The sequence below is a fragment of the Aythya ferina genome (assembly GCF_964211825.1).
Source record: "Aythya ferina genome assembly, chromosome: 3".
Classification (NCBI taxonomy): Eukaryota; Metazoa; Chordata; class Aves; order Anseriformes; family Anatidae; genus Aythya; species Aythya ferina.
The window spans coordinates 59,918,843-59,939,361 of NC_140298.1; the positions used below are offsets into that span (position 1 = coordinate 59,918,843).

General features: G+C 37.8%; 1 protein-coding gene and 2 long non-coding RNA genes across 6 annotated transcripts in view; 1 reads left to right on the forward strand and 2 right to left on the reverse strand.

The window, feature by feature from the left end:
* Positions 1-214: 214 nt before the first annotated feature.
* Positions 215-2,228, reverse strand: LOC311434025. Its single transcript, XR_014691211.1, has 2 exons — positions 2,081-2,228; positions 215-1,202 (listed from the first exon to the last, which is right to left on the reverse strand). It is a non-coding gene; the product is annotated as an uncharacterized lncRNA (long non-coding RNA).
* Positions 1,014-20,519, forward strand: part of PRSS35 (serine protease 35) — a 33,780-nt gene continuing 14,274 nt past the window's right edge. The window contains exons 1-6 of one of the 4 annotated variants that reach the window (XR_014691206.1): positions 1,014-1,216; positions 2,345-2,431; positions 5,246-5,487; positions 7,847-8,022; positions 8,296-8,410; positions 9,403-9,721. The gene's annotated coding sequence lies outside the window, so the exon portion shown is untranslated. Of the gene's footprint in view, positions 1,217-2,144; positions 2,432-5,245; positions 5,620-7,846; positions 8,023-8,295; positions 8,411-9,402; positions 9,722-19,194 lie in introns of those variants that run through there. The other 3 variants (XR_014691209.1, XR_014691207.1, XR_014691208.1) reach the window with 3 other exon arrangements.
* Positions 5,206-19,210, reverse strand: LOC311434026. The gene is made up of 3 exons (XR_014691212.1): positions 19,074-19,210; positions 18,432-18,491; positions 5,206-5,326 (listed from the first exon to the last, which is right to left on the reverse strand). It is a non-coding gene; the product is annotated as an uncharacterized lncRNA (long non-coding RNA).

The following is a 20,519-nucleotide window of genomic DNA, read 5'->3' on the forward strand; positions in this document are numbered from 1 at the left end:
AAACGCCTTTGTGTCTCAACCAATATTTTCATATGCACCAAAGCGCACATTCTTTGCTGAGGGTTATATACAATGAGACATGTTTAGAGTTTGGAAAGCCAAATGATTTGAATGTATCTGAATACAGAAAGCAGTAACTCACTTTCTTTAATATTCAGGAACACTTTTTGTATTCAGTTATGGCTTTCAAAAGAAAGTAAATGATTTTCTGATCTAACAATCATGAGACAATGCTAGAATTTATTTTTGAAGTTCAAAATAATGAAAATGGAAATGCTGTCTCAGCTATCACTTCAGTTTCTACTTTGTTTCCTTTGGCCACATTTTTTTTTCATGGAAACTACTGTAATGTATTTTTTAAGAAACTATGTCATGTTTTATATATGAAAAACATCACAAATGAGCTATATATCCTTTACCTGATCTCATGGTTCCACTCTACATCTGTAAATCTCACGTTTCTGTACCATTTCTTTCTGATGACTCATAAATCTCATCATACTGTGGTGGTGTAGCTTTAGTGTGTTAAGTATATTTACGTCCTAAAGCTATTATCAGTTGTCTTAACCCCTAAACTGGCTCTACTGCTCTTGCCAGCTTTGCAGGGACTCCTAATGCTCTCCCTTTGCATTCCAAACTCCTCAATAGTCTGTGACAGGTATAGTATTTCATTTGGGGTTCAGGTACAGCATGTCTACAGGTGTAGCTTCTGAATCTTCTCCTTTACACCCATAGGTGGCATTCGTACCAGTTTGTAGCATGACGAGCCTTCCCTGTGCTTTCTGAAAATATCTGACATCTCAAAATAATTTCTCTCAAATGTGCTGGTAATACAGTTTCCAAGACACTGTAAATTTAGTCCAAGATATATTTAAAAGACTCTGCATGAAGTAAAGGCTTAAAATCTGCCTTTCTTCTCAGCCTTGTTTTTCCCCTCTTAACTGAACCATGCAGTGTAACAGCCTGCTCATTTCTAGCAGCCGTGATCTTGTCTCCTGCTCACTATATGCTCCCTCCTGCTAGGTGCTGAGCTCTCCAGACATCATTCATCACAGTCTTTGGATGCTTTGCTGCTGGATGAAGATCAGTGTCTAGCACTTTTCAGGATAAAGATCTGCTCCAAGAAGGATCGTTTGTCCTTTGCTCCTGTCAGAGGATGGATCCCAAATCAAGGAGTTATCTGTTCTTCCTGGTGCATTTATCTGTCAAGACAGAGGCGATTACACCAAACTGGGGGACTCTGAAATTAGCAAATTTACAACATCCCATCTGCATTGCTCAGTAATTATGCTAAGAGTATGATAAACTCCATATATCTGCATAAAACTTAAATTAGTAATATAAATAAATTAATAATAATCTAACCGTATATAGACTACATTTTAACTTTATTATTTTTTATCAAGCAATAATGAACTGGGAATTTGTCCAGTATGCTAAAAACCTAGCTAATAAATTCTAAATTACTTTTGAATTAAGAACATAGAGGCATATGGGCTACACAGAAAGATAATAAGAAACTTGGTTCACATATATAGTTACTACAGTAACAACAAAAAGCAAACATTTTCTGGGAAGATAAGGATTCACACAGTAACCTTATCAGTGAATTGAGAGAAGGAGAGGGACAAAAAATTTCAAATGTGCAAATTGGCTACACCTTGTTTCAAAGCACAGCAGTACAGGCTGTACACAACAATACTCTACAGAAGTTTTATAATCAAAGCTCCACCTTCCCGTGTAATTTGCATTAACTCTACTGGAATCGGTGCAGTTGCATGCACTTACAGTGTGGCATAGCAGCTGCAGTTAGCCTGAAGTAGCTGTGTTTCTCTAAGCTATGTTTTGTTTTACTGGAACAACTAAAGCTGTGTCCTGTCCCATTAAAGAAAAGAAGAACTTTGCCATGTCTATGCATTGGAGGGGGACAGCCTTTCAGGCAAGGAAAAGGTTTAATAACATTACTGACGCTCAAACACTTTTCTAATGCATCTTGTTGTGAAAAAGGAAAAATAATTTTAAGGGTGACCTTCTTTTTTAAATGTTAATATATTATTTCCAAACCCCACCCCCACCTTACCTAATGCACAAGGCATGCCTTACTTCAGCCAACTGAAGTAAAGGTTGAAAGCCTGAGCCATTTCAGACAAGATGCAAAGACAAAGAGGAGCGAGCCTCTCGTCTTCCCTCTGCTCTCCTTTGGAGCCAGGATCTCAAAGCTCTTTTCTGAGGAGGACCAGAAATTCCTGGCTTTCACTCTAGCACCCATTGCATTACTGTTGCTGCTCTCAAGAGAATTAATTCATTTTCCACAGCTGTGCTGTCTTGTAACTTGTTCCTACAGGACAAACCACGCTTGTCCTTTCTCTAGCCCTGAGAGAGGGAGTGAATGTTACATCCTGCTGATAATCTCCAGAAATTATCCATTTCTGTAAGTACATGCTAATATCACTAGCATATGCTTAAATAACAAAGATGGGCACAAAGCAGTGTGCGCTAGCTTACAGGAACCAAAGCTGTGTTTCAATGTGCAGCAGTGCTGACCTGAACAGCTTGCTTGTATACCAGCATGTGTAAGTGATGCAGAAAGGCTAGGGGGAAAGCCAGCAATAATTTAATTTAGTGGTAGTACAGGAAAATTAAATATTAAAAGGACCATTTTGAGGCAGAAGAGCTTTGCAGTTCACACCCTGAAAAGGAATTGAACTTCCACCACCAAATTTGCCTGTGGACATGAGCAGTCGTTCAGCTCCTTGCTGCCCCACTTGTTTATCTGAAAAGCCCTTGATGTACAGCATGTTGCAAACACACATTTCTTAATTCTGCAAAGTACCAGAGTGAGGAAAGCTGGACACACACGAGGAGCTGGATTGGAAATCAGGAACATTCAAAAAGCACTGAAATTTTTAAGGCAGAATGTGGAGCTGTACCTGTGTTTCTTAGGAAATGATGTGCAAGAGGTTGCATAGGTTATTTGCTAACTATCCTGAAGTGATGGTACTTGCCTCCCACCCAGCTAATCCCTCCTTTCCTTTCAATTTTCCTGTGACCTCTTGCATTTTCCTGGTTCAACGTGTTATTAGCAAGTCCAAATTTATTTGCATCCGATAACAAATGAAGTCTGGCAATGCTGCACCTACCAGTTGTTTTTGATCTGCCTGGGTAGGGTGAGGTCTGCTGAGTATTTGGAAAAGCAACAGCTCTGAGGCAACTCTAGATGCTGCATGAAGTGACTTTGGTAGTTCTGATGAGTAACTCTTTCCTTTCTGAGACATTTGTAATCATATTTGTACACACTGACTCCTTTATCCTTATGTATAAGTGCAATAGTTCAAAGATATATGGTTTGGGTTTGGTTATCCAGTTGGAAGATAAGGTACAGAGCAAGTAAGTAGACATTTTGTAAGGATAATCTTTGTGCCCATGACAAGAAAGCCTTTGCAATATGGTCCCCATAAACTGTAGTGATTTGAAATCCTACTGTAGGTTCAGTATCACTAGTTATAATATTTGATTAAAGTCCAACAGGGCATTAATAATTACTTTTAACTGATGAAGAATGATTTACAGTTAGTTTAAAGAAAAAAAAAAAAAAAGTAATACAGGCATTAAGGAATGTGCCAGGTTCATTTACTTGACAAATGATTGTAAAGCTACTTACAAAACCACTTCAGAACATAACAGCACCTGAACTGTAACATATTTTGTAGCAGCACTGAAGAAATAAAGTGGTTTAAGAATTATAACAACAATGCCAGGAGGTATAGCTAAGATCTAGCTCACTAGGGGTGCAAGGGCAGACTTCCATACCACTCTGAAGTTACACTGGATCCTTCATGTGACAGACCCAGTAGTGACAGCGGTCTGAGGAACCAGCAGGTAGGGGAGATATAGGCACATGCCATACTTATGGGTTAGAGCATGGTTTAGTGGTCTTTAGCCTGGGTTTTGCACAAGGGGTTGTAATTCATTTGTGTTACAATAGTGGCCAAAATCCTTGACAATATTTAATGCTTTTTTGGGGATGGAGAGGGCAAAACGTGATGCATTCCTTACCTTAAGGTGCTTAAAGTGAAAAGCCTTCATTCAGCAAAATGCTTAAGAGCTTTATTCTCTTTCTCCACAAGCTACAGTTAGAGAAAAAGGGAGTAGAGCAGCAGGGATGATGTGAGCTGGCACAGGTATACACTTAGTCATTGGTGAAGCTGAACAGGGAATATGAAAAACTCTTCTCAAGATCTCCCCAGTTTTCAGTGCATGCCTCAGCTAGTTAAGAAAAGCATAAATGCATGCATAGACAGTGAACAGGCCATTAGATATTTTATTTCTCAACGTTTTATTTAAGTACCTTCACTTCATTTTCCAATACCGTACAGTGATTTTCCCTCAATTAATGTTTTTCCTCAATAAATGTTTTTAAAACAAAATCAGTCATAAAGATGAAGAGGTCATTTTTAATTCTCACAGCTTTTTGACAAAAAGCCTTTGCAATAGAAAAAGAGATTCTGAAGTTAACCAGGAAGTGAAGTGTTTGATGCCATAAGCATTAATCCTATCTTGACTATTGCTTTGCCACATTACATAGGAGTGAATTAAGGAATTAATTGATGGTTCGAAACTGGTATGTTGGAAATGCCAAGCTTTTGTATTTTCCATTTTAATGTCAATAGTACTGCAATAATTTTGACATCTAGTTTTTTAAAATACTACACTTTCTCAATTTGTTTATATTGGCAATGTTTGTCATTTCACATTTGTGTAGGAAACACCTACTGGTTGGTGATTTAAGCCACTTGCTGACTGTTTTTAACTTGATAATTATATTGCTTTGTCAACAGCATTCAACAGGATCAACAGCAAAATGTGCAGTATTGCAAATATAAAGAAATTATTTTTAAAAGCTTAATTATTCAGATTTATTTCTGATATGTAAGATTTATATATGAAGTGTTCAGATATTCCATATTTATTACACATCTTAGATAGTTATTAATTTTTTGTGTTCTGTATATTTTGGCAGCCCTAAGCATTTTAGTTAAATTTCCAAACTTTGAAGAAAAGGTTTTGCTTGGCTGCTGGCCACAATGAAGTGGGAAGACAAAGACAAAAAAAAAATAATAATAAACCTTACCACCCAAAATATTGGATCATTTCTAGCTTCCATTAAGGGCAATACAGCTTTATCATTGACTTCTTCAACACAGAGACTGATATAGGTAACCCCTATATCTGGGATTTCTTCCAGTATCTCTTCAATGGATGGGAAAGACATGCAGATTATGAGACAAGCAGCATCAGTGGAGAGTATATGAAGACTCCAGCTCATCTGAAAAATGAACAAAACGTCTTATAGAAACCACACAGGCAATCCCTTCACTGCTCTTGGTCTCATTGAGCGAGGTACCCTGCAGACACAGGGTCTGAATCCCTGCTTCTCCTTGCAGACATTGAGGCTTGATGATGGTACTTGCTCTGACTCTAAAGAAGGTAACGCTTCCCTTTTCAGTCTTTGACTCTGCTGGGAGCTGTGCTTCCAGAGAGGAGTAGAAATTCTTTTGTTAAAAGAGCAGCACACAGCTAAGAATGTATCAAGAGGCTGGTCAGGCAACTTCCTCTAAGGTATGTATATTTATTTATTTCCCTAATCTTTGCTTTATAATTCTTACTACTTACAAAGATAAAATGATGGAGGGCTTGAGCTACACAAAGGCTCATTGTCAAAAGCAGAAGTGAATAGTAAACACTAGCATCCTTGTGGTTACAGCAGATACCAAGTAACTGGGAGCCTTGGGCTCTGCAGCCTGGTATGGCTGGATGGCTCCGTGACATCTTTCACATCTTCCATGTCTCGAAAGAGTACTTAACTAGCTGGGACAGAGCTTGGGGAAGGCAATGAGTACTTTTGTGTTCTTTCAAGTTCAGGTACCTCAGGAGAAGGCTCAAGTTGACAATAAGTGAGCCGGATTCTTCTATCTGCAGCTTGACCCAAATGTACTCCAAAAATTGGATGAGCTTGCAAGGTTTTTATAAGTTGGAGTGGAACTCCATAAGGAGCAAAGCAGACTTTAGTTTGTCTCTGGACTCTATCACACAGGAAAGCACTTAGACAAACGAAAGCATTAGATCATCAGAACAGGGTCAGATCAAGGACCCACTTAGCTCCAAATACACTCTTCAAATGTGCATATTGAGTACATTAAATATTTGAAGAGCAGAGATGACTTCCTGCAGTTTATGAAGGTGAACAATAGGAAGCACAAGAAACAAGCACTAGTGTTCAACTGAAATCTTATCCTGTACCCCTCAGAGAAGCATACTTTCTGATTACTAATGGCAAAGAGCCAACTGCCTCTAACTGCTGTGGAGGTAATTCCCCAAGAGTTCATTTATTCATGGTGAAGAAATACAGGGTGTTTTCACATTTAAAGAAATATGACAAATGGTAGCTTCTGTTGGAGTTGCATCTTCAAGATTCATGAGATCTCATCAGCTAATGTGCCCTCTGCAGAAAAACGATATGGCTTCTCCTTCCATAGTGCCCAGAGCTGGTCTTGCTACACAGTTTGTTCCACCATGACAAAGCTCACTGAGATCATTTGTATTGATTCTCATGTCTCCACTGAGTGAGGTGTTTTCATGTATAAAATACATTGATACACATTTACTGTAAGGAAAACTGTGCTCTCTATTTCTTCTGCTGCCAGTAAAAGTCAATCCAGATTAAAAAAAGAAAAAAAAAAAAAAAAAAAAAAGCAGTGGCTTTTAGCAAAATGTGTACTGACATTTCCCAGAGTACTCTTCTGAGTGAATTCTGGCTCAGAAGCCAGCTGAGTTAGAGGTGATGCATTTAGTTTAGGGGTGTTGCATTTGAGTTAGAGGTCATCTGTTTACATTAAAAGCCTGGAACAGATTTTGCTTGCAAGAATTTGTCCAAACCTCTTTTGATTTATGTGAACTTTCAGCATCTACAACATTATGCGGAAAGGAGGTTCACAGGTTAAATATGTGTGCATGTAAAAGTACTTTCTTCTGTTTAGTTTGAACCTGTCACCTGCTCATTTCATTTACAGTTTCTCCTGTTGGAAAAGACAGAAAAATCAATCCCCATCCTCTGTATCCTATCTCCTAGCCACTCAAGATTTTATAAAACCTTCTCTTGTTCTTCTAGATCTTCCAATACAAGTTGTCCATTTTCTCATATGGAATCTGTTTGATACTTTACATCCTTTTGGTTGCCATTTCCATTTTTTATTCTATCATTTCTGAGACAGATGAAGAGAATTGCAGAAGATGTGCAGACATCTTAATTTTATTGTGGCATGTTACCATTTTTCATTTTTTATTCTTTCATGACAATTCCTAACTTTCTGTCTGCTTTAACAGCTGCTCAACACTGAGAAGATATTTTCCTACAAGTAACTGTGTTTATGGCATGATTTCAAACAAAAATGGTAATAGTCAACTTGGGGTCCATCACTGAAATTGTTTCTTCCCCTACACATCACCTTATAGTAATCTCTACTGGATTTTATCATCTATTTTATTACCCATCACACTTTTTATATCCTTTTGCAGCTCTTCACGGTGGTCCTCATCTTTAATTTACTCAGTGACTACCTTTAGTATCCCTGCAAACATTCTGTGGTACCTAATTTGTTCCTGAAGACCCTTCTTGGACTTAGCTTATTTTGCAAGAGTTCGAAATAAAAATGTTCTGGCAGTGTTCAAAAAAAACCTCTTCCTCCCCCTTTCTTCCTCTTCTACACTAGACTCTACTACTTTTAGAAATGGAAGACAGAGAGGGTTGCTTAGGTACCAGGGGTAACCTTTCCCATTTCTTCCCTAGGTAATCGGATCTCTTCTCCAGTCAGAGAGACCTAACACATCAGTCTTCATATATCATCTTCATGAGCTAAATTGCCAGAGAAGTTTATGATCTAACTTCAGAAAAATTCTCTGTGAAAACAAATCATTTATTTTTCCAGATGCCTGGACTGGAGAATGCAACATGCAACATTCAAGGTAGATAAGCAGACAGCTAAAGGCAAAAGTAATATAGTAAAACTTGTTCTTGGTGTATTAAGTGGGAATTTGGCTATTTTTTTACTGAATGACACCCTCTCACAACCAGGCACCATGCTGCTGGAGTGCTCTTTCCCTTCAGGCACTCAGGTTGCCTGACTTCCTGCTTACCCTCTGCAAAAACCACCCAGGCCTTTCCCTTGTGGCACAGATTTAATACTGGCCATATACAGAGAAGCTAATTCCTCGCACCTCTTCATCTATTATCCATAGAGTCCTGCAACCTCTAACCCAAAACAATATGACTGAGATTTACACTACCGGCAGGCCTCTTTTTTCTGGGGGAGAGGAGCCAAGAGGGAATTTCCTACCTCTTCGTCTCAAGCAGGTATGTGTTCTCCTCATCAGCCTTTGCTAATCTTGTCCATATCCTCAGGCACAGATTCCCAGACTCAGTTTTCTCTGGCTCCCTTGCACCAGGCTCTGCTGCATTCAGTGCTTGATCCAGTATCTCATTTCACTAGCCACAGTTTTATTTGGCAAACCTGTAAAGGGTCTTAATTTGCTGATGTAATTTGTCTATATAATCACTGTACTTTTTACCTAACATTGACATCTCTGCCAGAGAGCTATTTCTATAGCTATTAACAGAATTACTATTAGTTAGTCCATTAAAATTAAAATTGTTGAAATGTTATAAATGGCATTCTACTTCTGCCCTTAATTATGAAAATATTTTAATATAATTCCAAATCCTATGTTATTGTGAGAAGGAGTTTGATACAGTAAGAATATGAAGATGTTCCAAATTCAGATCAAAACCAATGCTGTTTTCATTTGAAACCTGAACTTAACAGTTCTAGTTTTGACTGTAGGTACTTAATAACACAAACAACTAAAGGATTAGTTACTTTGTAAAGCACATAGATGGTTAAAACAGCTTATGAAAATCCCTGAACATACATATTTTGTCTTGTTTTCATCTATGGAGTATCTGTTGCTATAACATGAAGATCTGACAGGTTATTTGTGAACAAGTCAAACCTTAGCTTGTAATGGTGAAATGGCAAGAAGGAATATTCTGCCTTGGTACAGGCTAAGGTAGAATATTTTGCAGATTTCTTTATTTCGTCCTTCTACTGTTTGTTTCTGTAAGAACAGGTCAAACATGAATGACGTGGATTTTTTGCATTCTCCGAAATCACAAGAGGACCGGACAAGTCTATAAAACAAAGATTGCCATTTAATTTTCATTTTGTTAGCAGCTGGATGTTAGGACATTTCTGAGGTTTACATAAAGCTTTCACAGTTCACAGTGTAACATCTGCAAAAGTTACAATATCATATGCGGTCTTTCTTTTGTTTTTCTTTTGTGCATAGGATTATCTTGTACTGGAATTCCAGAACAGTGTGAAACAGAAGGAAGCAAAAGAAATACAAAACTAACATGAGAAATATTGGGAAAAAAAAGTGGAAAGAAAGAAATCCTGCCGTTTCTGCTGATCTACTTGAGCTTTCGAATACTTTTTCTTTTTGAGCTCTCAAATATGAAAGTTCAAAATTCAATGCACTCGCAATAAATTTGGATACATGGCTTGATAAGGAGTATGGCAGCACAGAACACTGACATTTCACTTTTCTCTGTAATTGATACAGTGGAGAATGGAATTTGTGTAAACAAACACTTCTTAAGTACTGGGATTTTTCTGCTCTTTATTATCTCCTTTTTACTAAGAAAAGAAAGGGAAGGCCAATGTCATTGGAAATCAGAATGAAAGTGTTTTAGGTAAATTTATACACACAGATTTAGTCTCAAGATTCAAAATATGTAGCAAGGATTGTAAAAGATAGATCAATGTGGATCCAGTCTTCTCATAAAAGTCATGGAGAGATTCTACTTTAAAGGTCCTTTTAGCCATTCAAGCTAATCTTTTTAAGCTCCCCTTGCAGCTTTTACAGATTCAGAGCCCCAAAGCCTATTGCTCTGCATTGACCCTTAGGAGCCTTAGTAAATACCTCTCTCCTTTGTGACATATGTCCCACTAGCCATCCTCATCAATAAAGGTTCCTTTGATGAGAGAAAAGGTGGGCACCCCTCTCACCATAAAGCAGATAGAGTAGACAAAGTTACAGAATATTGTGAGCTTGTAATTTGAGTCACTCTTTTTTTTTTTTTTTTCCTTCCAATGCTAAATACCTTTTCTGAAGAAAATCCAGAGAAAGTTGATCAATTTGATGAAAAATACAGAAAGTTTGTGTTGGAGGTGTTAACAATCTTGATGTAGGTTATGTCTATCTCTCTCTCAAAATAAATAAATAAATAAATGAATGAATGAATTAATGAATGAAATGGAATACCTGGAAATATACCGATGAAAAGGCTTTGTACTTGCTTGTACTGTGGCCCTGTATTAGCTGGAATACATAGATAAAAAAGATGTGTATTAGGTTTAAGTTTTAGTTTGTAAGGAAACAGCTGACTGGGAACAATGACTGGAATGATAAATACCAGTGAGAAGTCTTATGCTGGTAGTGCATTTGCCTACACTGATTTTGATACACTAAGCACATTAAAGTTGTAAGAAAGCAGTCATCAAAATAGGAAGAGATATCTGTCATTAGTTTTTAAAGGCCACTGCATGCAATTTATTTTAAGAACCTCATTTTGATGGCATTGGATTGGTTATTTTAATGTTTTCATGTGAACTGTGGTTTATGACGAACTGTAGCTCTATAAATAATATAGCCTCTTATTCTTTGATGCTTAAACCACTATGATTTCAATTCATGGGCAATTTCATTTCTAAAGAATGCACTGGAAAACTGACAGCTACGATAACAACACACTATGAGAGAAATAGCTCAAATGAGAATTTTTCCTTGGCACGTGTTTTGATGACTTTATATAATATGGAGCTTATGTTGATAAAATGTAAAAGCAGATCTCTGCTATTAGTTCTTTCTTGTTCATTGGGTATGAACCATACTGTGTAAAAATTCATGAGGCTCCATACATTTTCCCTTAGTTGTTATGCCTGGTGCTGCAATGGGGCAACTGATAGTGGATTTGTTCAGCTGTTTTCCAGTACGTTCAGAGAACATAAAATATTTTTGGGGGGGAATTAAAGACTTGCATAGATTCTTGCAGCTATTTCTGTGAGCTTGTGAAGGCCAAAATAGACAAATGCACAACGTGGATTATAGGGCTGTCAACAATTAGTTGAAAATAAGAGGCCTCTTTCTGTAAAGGCAGCTCTATGTTCACTCTTTCTCCTTTTTCTTCATGTGTCTAACCATATGATTGCAGCAGTGAAGTTTCCCCAGAAGTCATCCTGAACAGGGCTTCCTGTAGCTACTTGTGTATCTCCATGAGAAGTGACCATCTGTAGCTGGCCTGTCAGATAGGATTTTGCCTTTAAATAAAGAGCTGAATCTCTACTGATCAGCAGCATCTGAAACACACTCACTTTTTGTCATGTACAATACAAGATCCATCAAGTAAAGCACCTGGGAAGGACGAAGAGAAGCCTTTGGTCATGCAGGCTGAAAGCCTGATATGCTTCATTGGAGGTTCCAGCCCTGCAAGGTGCATGAGAATAATTTTTAAAATTATTGTGCTGTTTAAAGACTATTTAAATTGATTTTACCACTTCAGTTAATATCTGTAACTTAGACCTAAAATCAACGTGGGTAGCTATTTCACTGCACTGTGCAAGATATTTTAGCTGGGAATGAAAGATGAAGGAGAAGGTTTAGATTAAACCAACATCATTTTCTTTGATCTTCTCATAAAGGTTAATAAGGAATAATTATTTGTTCCTTTAACTTTTATGGTTTGATTGCCTCCTTTCTGAATCTGGTCATCTTTAAAAAGCTTGGCTTTCAGTAGCCCTGTGAAAAATCTGGATGAGCAGTCTACTGCCCTAGGGGAGTTTTCCTATGCAGAAGATGGTGTGACCTCCACTCAAAGAGTTTGCACATATAATTGCATTTGTGATAGGCTCTGCTTGTACATATAATTTGAAAATAATTAGAAGGTTGTGAATTTTCTCTGAAAATTTGACCCATTACATTTTCTTCTTTAGTTTCAGATCACTCATGTGGAATATGCAGTGCACTTTTGTGTCACAGGACACTCAAGTTCATCAAATGAATTAGTTAAATTAAGCATTTAGCAATATTACAGACGTGCCTGAATTATTTGGTCTTTGAAAATGTACACATACGTATCATGTACAAAGTTCTATTTATGTGTATACTTATGCCAGAATGTGGACAATGATTATCATGTTCTAGGCCTGTGTAATCACACAGCTTGGGAATTTTGAATAACTTGCTGCTTGATCTCCAAGGGGTATTAAGCTTATGATGTTTACAGAAGGTATATGCTCCCTTTCTAAATGTTGCTAGCTGCTGCATCCCCACTCAAATTTTCAGTAGGTTCCAGGTAGCGAAGAACATGCATTAGTCCTCAGCCATATGTCTCCAAGTGTGGAAAAATTTGGCATCTGTCAGTCTCTGATCATGTGCTATATCCAAGTCAAGCTAACCAGCCTGGGCCTTTGTTTTTTAACTCCTGTGATTTGACAGATCTGGCAGAAAAATTGCAGAAGAGTTGATTGAGACCCAGAGATCTATAGCTTTGCTTAGCTGCTGCGAAGGTTGTACAGCCCAAGACAGGCTAGAGTAAAAGTCTACAGACTGGAAGGCTCTCCCAGGGTGGAGAAAAAAGGAAATAGACTTGAAGGGGGAATTACAAATGAGCTGAGAGAGGAGCTCACTGACTTGGGAACCTCACTCTCTGGGGGAGTTTTACAATGTCATGGAAGACTCTGTTTTGTTTATTCTGTTAGAAACTGGGAAGCCTTTCTCCTGGCTGGGTGATTATTTAACTTGCAAGGCAAAAGCCATTTTCTTCTGGTGTGAGTCAGTAAATTAGTCATATAGATATCAACATGTATCTGCCAATGTAAATCAAAGAAATAGGCATTTCCATATGCTTTTTGGCATTCTATAGTTCTTTCTCTAATCTATGTGACTGCAGGCTTCCTACTGCTACTCAGCAGTAACTATCAAAGGGCAAGGAAGTACAAAGCTGATACACAGTAAATTAATTATATTTTTTAAAGTTCATATTATAGATAATTGAAATACAGAACGATGTCATCAAAGGCAGTGCTGAACATGGAAAAATGAACGTATGCCTTCTGGAACAGCAATGGTATCTTTTGTGTTCTTAGATAACATTTCTGAAGTAACAAAATAGGTTTAAACAGGAACTGTTTCTAGACTGTAGCTTGAGTGCCAATTTTCAACAAAAGATGTATTTTCCATGCAGTTCCTGAATTACTAAAATTGAGATTTTCACGTAGAAATGCACAGCTGTTTCTGCAGCAGTGTGGTGTCAGTAATTATGATTAAAACAGAAGAGGTACCAGCACAAGCAGAATAGCTACATATATTTAAATCTTTCCCAAAACCAATATCGTGGCAACTGAAATAATGTATATACATATCTATATTTCATCACCTGTTGCAAAAAATTATTTATTTGTGTTATTATTGCTTATAGAATCTCCTTCCTAAACCAGGACTCTACAGTCATCTGCTGGTACATATCTTTCATGGGATATGGGCAAAATGGACACTATGGATATAGTGATAATGGTCACTGTGCTTAGTTCCAGCCCGTCGATAGCCTAAGTGTGATAAATATTCTCTAGGTGTCACTGAAAGGCAGAGCTTTGAGGAAGGATTCGAAGGGGCATATAAATTAAAAGATAAACTCTTTTCAAAGTGAGAGATGAGAGCCAACACCAAAACCAAGTGAACATTGCTCAAACATACAATGAGCAAAAGATACCAGATGATATTACAAGCAGAGAGAGGAGTCAGCACTATAATAATGATCAGCATCTTCATGAAAGTGAAATGGGGACATGCTACAGATGAAGACAAAAAGCTTACGCTTACTGTGATAGAGAAGGATTATCCAGTGAGTAGTCCCACAACTTCTGGTAATAATCTGAACATGTATAAGTGTTGGCCTCTGCTGAAAATGAGGTGTGATCCGTACAAACACAAGAGGCAGACAAACCCCGTCTCAAGGAGTTTTGGCTATACATACTGTTAATGAGGATTTGGTAACTGAGTCATGTGCAGTTGTTAGTTTAAAAATCTTGGCCGAGCAGAGGTATGTGGATGAGTGATAATTCTTAAGATGAGTATCAGTTTTCCATTACAAGTTGGGGCTATAATTTTCCATTTATTTTAACTTGCATGAAATTCATTCTAAAGTCAATCTTCTCGCATCTGTTTTGCTTTAATACGGATAAAGTATGCAAGTAGACTAGGAGCTACAGAGATAATCAGAAGCAAAAACTTGTAATGGGTGTAATGGGTAGAGGAAGAGAACCTATGTGGTTATTCAATTTCCACCAAAATTTTCATATTTCTCTCTTGAGAACAGATAAAAAGGCCCATGAAATGAAAAAAGCCCTCGCACTATCTTGCTTGGGCTTTGGGTTTGTTTCTCATACCTTATCAGTTGCACCACCAAGTAGACCAAATAAATCAATGGGGATGAATATTACATTGGTATGAAATAATCCATAGGGTTATGGAAGTTGCCACCAAGGATGGATTCTGTAGTACAGTTAATTCACAAAGTCATTCAAAACAAAAAGTGTGGGTGTTCTGGGATAATAAGGATTCCAATAAACTACTATTGATTTGGTATGGTACAAATAACACCTCTGAAAACACTGATCTGATAGAAGCAGCTTCCAGCTGTCATTAGCATTCCACACTCCCCTGCTTGCATTGCATGTTTCGTTGCAAGCATTATAGCTTGACAACCTGCTAGAGAGTTTTGAGACAGGAACGAACATAAGCAGAACATTCTCTCAAAAAAATTCAGCTCATGCCATGGTTAACTCAGCTCTTGTTTTTCCAGCTAGCCTCCAAACTTACCCCAGATTTACAGTTTTCACAAGCAGCTCCTAAACAAGACAAAATTAGTTTTTTATTTATTTATTTTTTTGTCAGGGCAATTAACATATATTGTTAGTTCTTTGCCTGTCACATGTGGAAAAAATACATGCTGTAGCTTGCCCCCTTTCTGTCTTGTCTTTGTCACTTTGCCACTCCTCTGAGAAAGGCACCGGTCAGTCTCTTTGTGGCTGCATAAGGATGCACCTTGCCTGAAGCTGGCAGTGTAACAAGTGACAGTGAAAGAGGATGGTTTGCAGGACAGTCTTAGGAGGACTCGTTTTGACTAAGAAAAAGGTCAAATTCAGGTCAGCCTTTAAAAAAAAAAAAAAAAAAAAAAAAAAAAAAAAAAAAACAACTAAGCTGTCCCTCAATATCTATTCATGTTTATTATGGGTTGCCTTTGAAGACACTTCGGCCTGTAACATCTTGGGAATGACACTGGACCTTTGGAAATCCTTAGAGCAATAGCATGGCCAGAATGACAGACAGGAGATGTGATTCTCTGTAAATAGTCCTGCAGAAGGCAACACAGAGAAAGTGCAAAGGGGTCTTTGATCAGGGCAAAGCATTTATGCCTTCCCTTTCCTTGTTGAACCATTCACTAAGTTGTTAGCATGTGGAAATGATTCCAGCAGCAAGCTGAAAACCTACAGATGGCTTTACAACTATTAGAAATATGCAGAGATTTTAGAGCCATGAAGGACAGTAATGAGTGTTTACTTCAGTCTCCTGCATAGTATCACCCACAGAAAAGATTCCCTATTACGTTGCTGCAGCTGTACTTCCCCTCAGTTACTAGCATGACTGAGTCTTGTCCAACTCAGTGGAGGTGAGTGAGAATATATATGGACAGGAGAGAACTATGTGGGATGCGAAGCAGAAGATGGAAGTGTTAAAAATACGTCCTGGTTGTTGTTTGGCCCTAGATTCTCCTGCCAACTTCAGAGACCCAAAGATAATGTCCGCTTAACACGCTCTGGATTGCAATGAGGCATCCTTGGCAAACCTGAGTCTGTGTTCACCATGGGTTTTGTCAATAAATCCAGTGTTGTTTTCCTAGCCTGCAGATAGTAATTACAGCTCTGAGAGGTATAAAATGCCTGTGTTCATTTCAGTGGAATATTAAGCTCGAAGTCTAAAATGAAACCTTATAAATTTCAACATTACTAGCTATTAAACTGTTAATAATTTTAGCAGAAACATGCGGCTATTTTAGGGTTGTGAATGGAATTTGAAAATAGTATCACCAGGTTTTCTTTGACTCTTATCTTTGACTCTTACTTCATACTGCAGTTTACTAAGAATAAACAGACAGAATTGCATTTTGATGCAATACTATTCTGGAATGTGGTTAAGTAAATGGCTCTTTTAGGGTATGGTTTTTCTCTCAGGTTTGTATTCAGTCTATAAATCATGCAGCGATAGTTGAGAAATTAATCTTTTACTCTCCAAGGCATCTTTGTGATGGCAGTAAATGGTTTATGGTCACCTTCAGTTAACACTGGCCTCACATAAGTAAAGACAATATTCTTTACTACCCATAGATCAAGGCCAACATCTCTATTTATATATATATATAGAGAGAGAGATTTTTATTTTTTTTTCCTGGAGTTCTTGAAGATGTAATTTCTGTAAGTTCTCCTTTTCCTACTTTAACCATACTTCCAGAGGAAGAGTGCTTCAATATCCTGTTTGCAAGTAGCATGGACACTCAGTTTTATGCTGAATGTCACTTTTTCTCAAGTTGCTGTTGATTCTTCTGATTTCTCAGACTTTTTAAGATGTGCATTTCACTCCTGCTGACCCTCTGCTAATTTGAATAGTGAGATTAGGTACAATGTCCCTCGCTAATTCCTCTTTCCCTGGAATCCCTTTCTCCTCTGTTGGGTCAATCACACTGATGGTAGCTAAAAATCTTATTTTATCTAACATGTCAACATCACTTTATTAATTTTCCTCTGTGGTATGTTGTTTCCATTATAGCAATCTAAAGGCTTGCAGAGGGAATGAGTATTTGGCTTTATCCAGGCAAAGTCAGTCCTTTTTCCAAAGCTTCTTCGAGTCTCTGGTCATGTACTTTTCTCCTCACATCAAAACGTCATTGATGCATATCGTCATGCTCTGTATACAATCTACAGTTCACTGTACTTTCCAGTAAATCTGGTGTTCTGAATACAGTGGGAATGTCAATTAGAGGAAACCATTTGCTTTGAAGTAGTAAACTCACAAAAATTGTGGGATTTTTGTTGGTGGTGGTTCCCCCCTCCCCCTCCCAGCCCAACTGTACCTGGCTGCAACTTGCCAACACATTATGAGTATAAAAATATTTGCCATCTGACACATCTCCAGAAATACCTCTTCTTGTGGAACTTTTCCATAAGGAAAATGTATATACGTATATTTACAAGTGTTTATATATGTATATAATCTTCATGATGCTACATATTGGGTAAGACCTTTAGGTTCTGCTCTTCTAGCAATGATGAGTGAGCAACCAACTGTGCTCTTCTATTAAACATATGAATCTCAGTGCAACGAGCCTGACCAGCGTCCTTTTTAGCTGCTGTTCCTAGGGGAAGTAAAAACTAGGAAAGGCAGGAGTTTTTTTTTTTTTTTTTTTTTCCCCCTCCTGGTCTATTATTTAAACATAAATCTAGTTCATAGACTCACATTGTGAGAATCAGGTTACAAACAGATGTCCCGAGTTTCACATCCCACCTTTCGTTTTCATCTTTAAGTTCCTGCGTTGATGACATCGCATCCATTGCTCTTATTCTTGTTTCTGGCACCATACTCCCTTGTATACCTATAACCAATTTAAAAGTAAGAACTATCTTGCCAGCCTGCACTGTGATAGTCCATTGGTCTATACAGAATCCTCCTCAGCTAGCAATACTGTTGTCGTCTTCTTTCTCCTTTCTGTGCACACTCTTTAAAAATGATGCAGTTTATTGTGGTTCTTGTGTATTTTTCAGGTCCTCAATGCCAGGGTCTCTAACAGAGGTCTGTTTCATTCCTTGTCTTAGTCTAACCGGTCAGTATTGTGTCACAGGAACCTCTGAGCAGCACAATAACCAACCCCAACTGGTCCACATAACAAAAGGGCTTCTGTGGCAACAAGCTCCCACAGAAGAGACACTGCCATGGAGACCATTCTTGATCGTGTAAGAAAGATCTATTGTATTTCACATCCCTTTGTTCAGAAAGCAGTAGGAATTATCTCACAACCATTCATCATGAGCCAATGAGTTATCCCAAGTGTAGTGTTGGGGGACTGGAAAAGTGTTAAAGCTCATAAAAAAATTGTTTTCTTGGGTCAAGAAAAGTAGAAAGGAACTGAAACATATGCTATCAGCTGAACTGGAAGAGTACCCAGATGAAGTTTGAGAACTGAAGTGTGAAAAAAAGGGATTTACCTGCACTATCCACGTAATCACTTGCTTTGGAATAATGTATACTCATCAGTACCGGAGGGACTGAAAAAAAGAAAGGAACAGAGAGTAAAGCTGACTTATTCCCTACTCATCGAATATGGCTAGGGACTATGCATTGAACTTTCAATTTGGCTATAGGCATTTGCATTCTTTTTGACCTCCATGAACCACCCTCCCCCGACCTTTTTTTTTTTTTTTTTCTCCTGAGTTGCACTTGCCTGTTTTCTTTTCTCACTGTTCATATGTGAAAGAGTATTTTGTGGGTAGGTATTTCTGCTGAGGCATAATGCACTACATGGAATACAATTCTGAGATAGTGGACAAGGCATTTTCTTGTTATGATCAAAAATTATTCGCATGTGTGCAAGACCCGCATGAGAGCAGAATGTTAGTCCAGTGTCATAAGGCCAGACTGCATTCCAGGAGTGGCTGCCCAGCCGGTACGTCCACGCCCTGTGTATGCTGCCCAAATGGAAAGTTGAAGCTCCTATCTCAGATTTCTACATGAAAAAAAATTCCAGGAAAATCTTATTTGGAAACACTTTGTAGCTCATTTGGAGGATTATCTACTTTAAGCTAAGAATATTGCAGTTCTGTAAATGCACTCAAATGCAAGGTACAAACCTGGTGGTAAAAACTTGTTTTATTTTCTTCATAGATATACAGGGATGAATTTTGATAGAAGTCAGTAGAATCTTGTTGTTAATGCTCATTTTCTTTTCACTTTCTCTTGCTTCTTTTTTAGATATCAGTCTTCCAAAGCTCAGTTCCAGCCGAATGTCTCTCAGTTGGTATATGATGTCAAACTTATTTTTGGAACATGTATAAATACCATAAGGGCTCACCAATCTTCTAATGAGATAAAATTACTTCTGAAGGATAAAATTAGCATGTTGGAACTTTTCCAACAATTATATTTTTACAGCCCTACCATATATATTATACAGTATGCTTCTAAAGAACCATTACTTGAAATATATATTCTTTGCTTCAAAATAGTTATTTTGAGGTAATTTTTAATATGAGAATTAACCCCCCCCCCCGAAATCTCTAAATTTGAACTAAAAATTATCCAAAATCTCATTATTTCAAGAAAGAAAATATTAGTAATGAAACTGGATTCAAGAACAAGGTTAAAAAACAAACAACAAATATATATATATGTTATGTTCATTAACATAGTCTATTTTTTCCAAAATAACTTTTACAGACTTTTCATTTATCTTGAGAGCTTTCAGTGAGTGTCAGATATGAGATAGGAATGTCCTGATATGAGATAGGAGTGTGAAAGCAAGAGTCAAATCAATTATTATTAGCTGTTTCTTCCAGTTTTTACTGGAAAGCACAAAATAACCTACAGCAAATTCAGAAAGCAAAAGAGAGTGGAGCGATACAGCAGAAGCACACTGGTCCCATTACCCTGAGTTCACTAAACAGAAACAAACATTTGATAGCCAAATCTTCTGAAAAATAGGAAATGTAGTACTAAGCGGCCAATTCTTGTAGAGGTGACAAGTACCAATAACAACCTGCTGTGCCCTGCACTATTCAGCATATTCATACATGATCTGGAAGGGATGAGTAGTTGGGTCACAAAGCCTGGTGAGGTTACCAAGTTGTTGAGGTTAATAAAGACAAAGAGCTGATCTTGAAGAACTGCAGAAAAAGTTGGTGAAGGGGAATGACTGAGAAATAAGAAGGCAGATGTATTTTAATGTAGATAAATGCAAAATGGCCCACATGGGGAAAAATGATCCTTACTTCACATATGATTGCTGCTTCTCAGGAGAGAAAGTTCTGGAGTTTTGGAAATGGTTCCATAGGAGCACCAGCTTAGCGATCAACATCTGTCAAAATAAATAAATAAAAAAATTGCTACAAAGGTTCAGGAAATCAATAGAGAACAAAACAGAGAACATCACAGTACTGCCACAGAAATCGTATTTTGCTCGCATCTTGAGGTAAAGAATCATAGAACTAACTATTGGTTGAGAGGGACCTCTACAGGCCACGCAGGCCAGCCTTCCACCTGAAGCAGTGCTATTGCCTAGATAGTCAGATCAGGTCAGC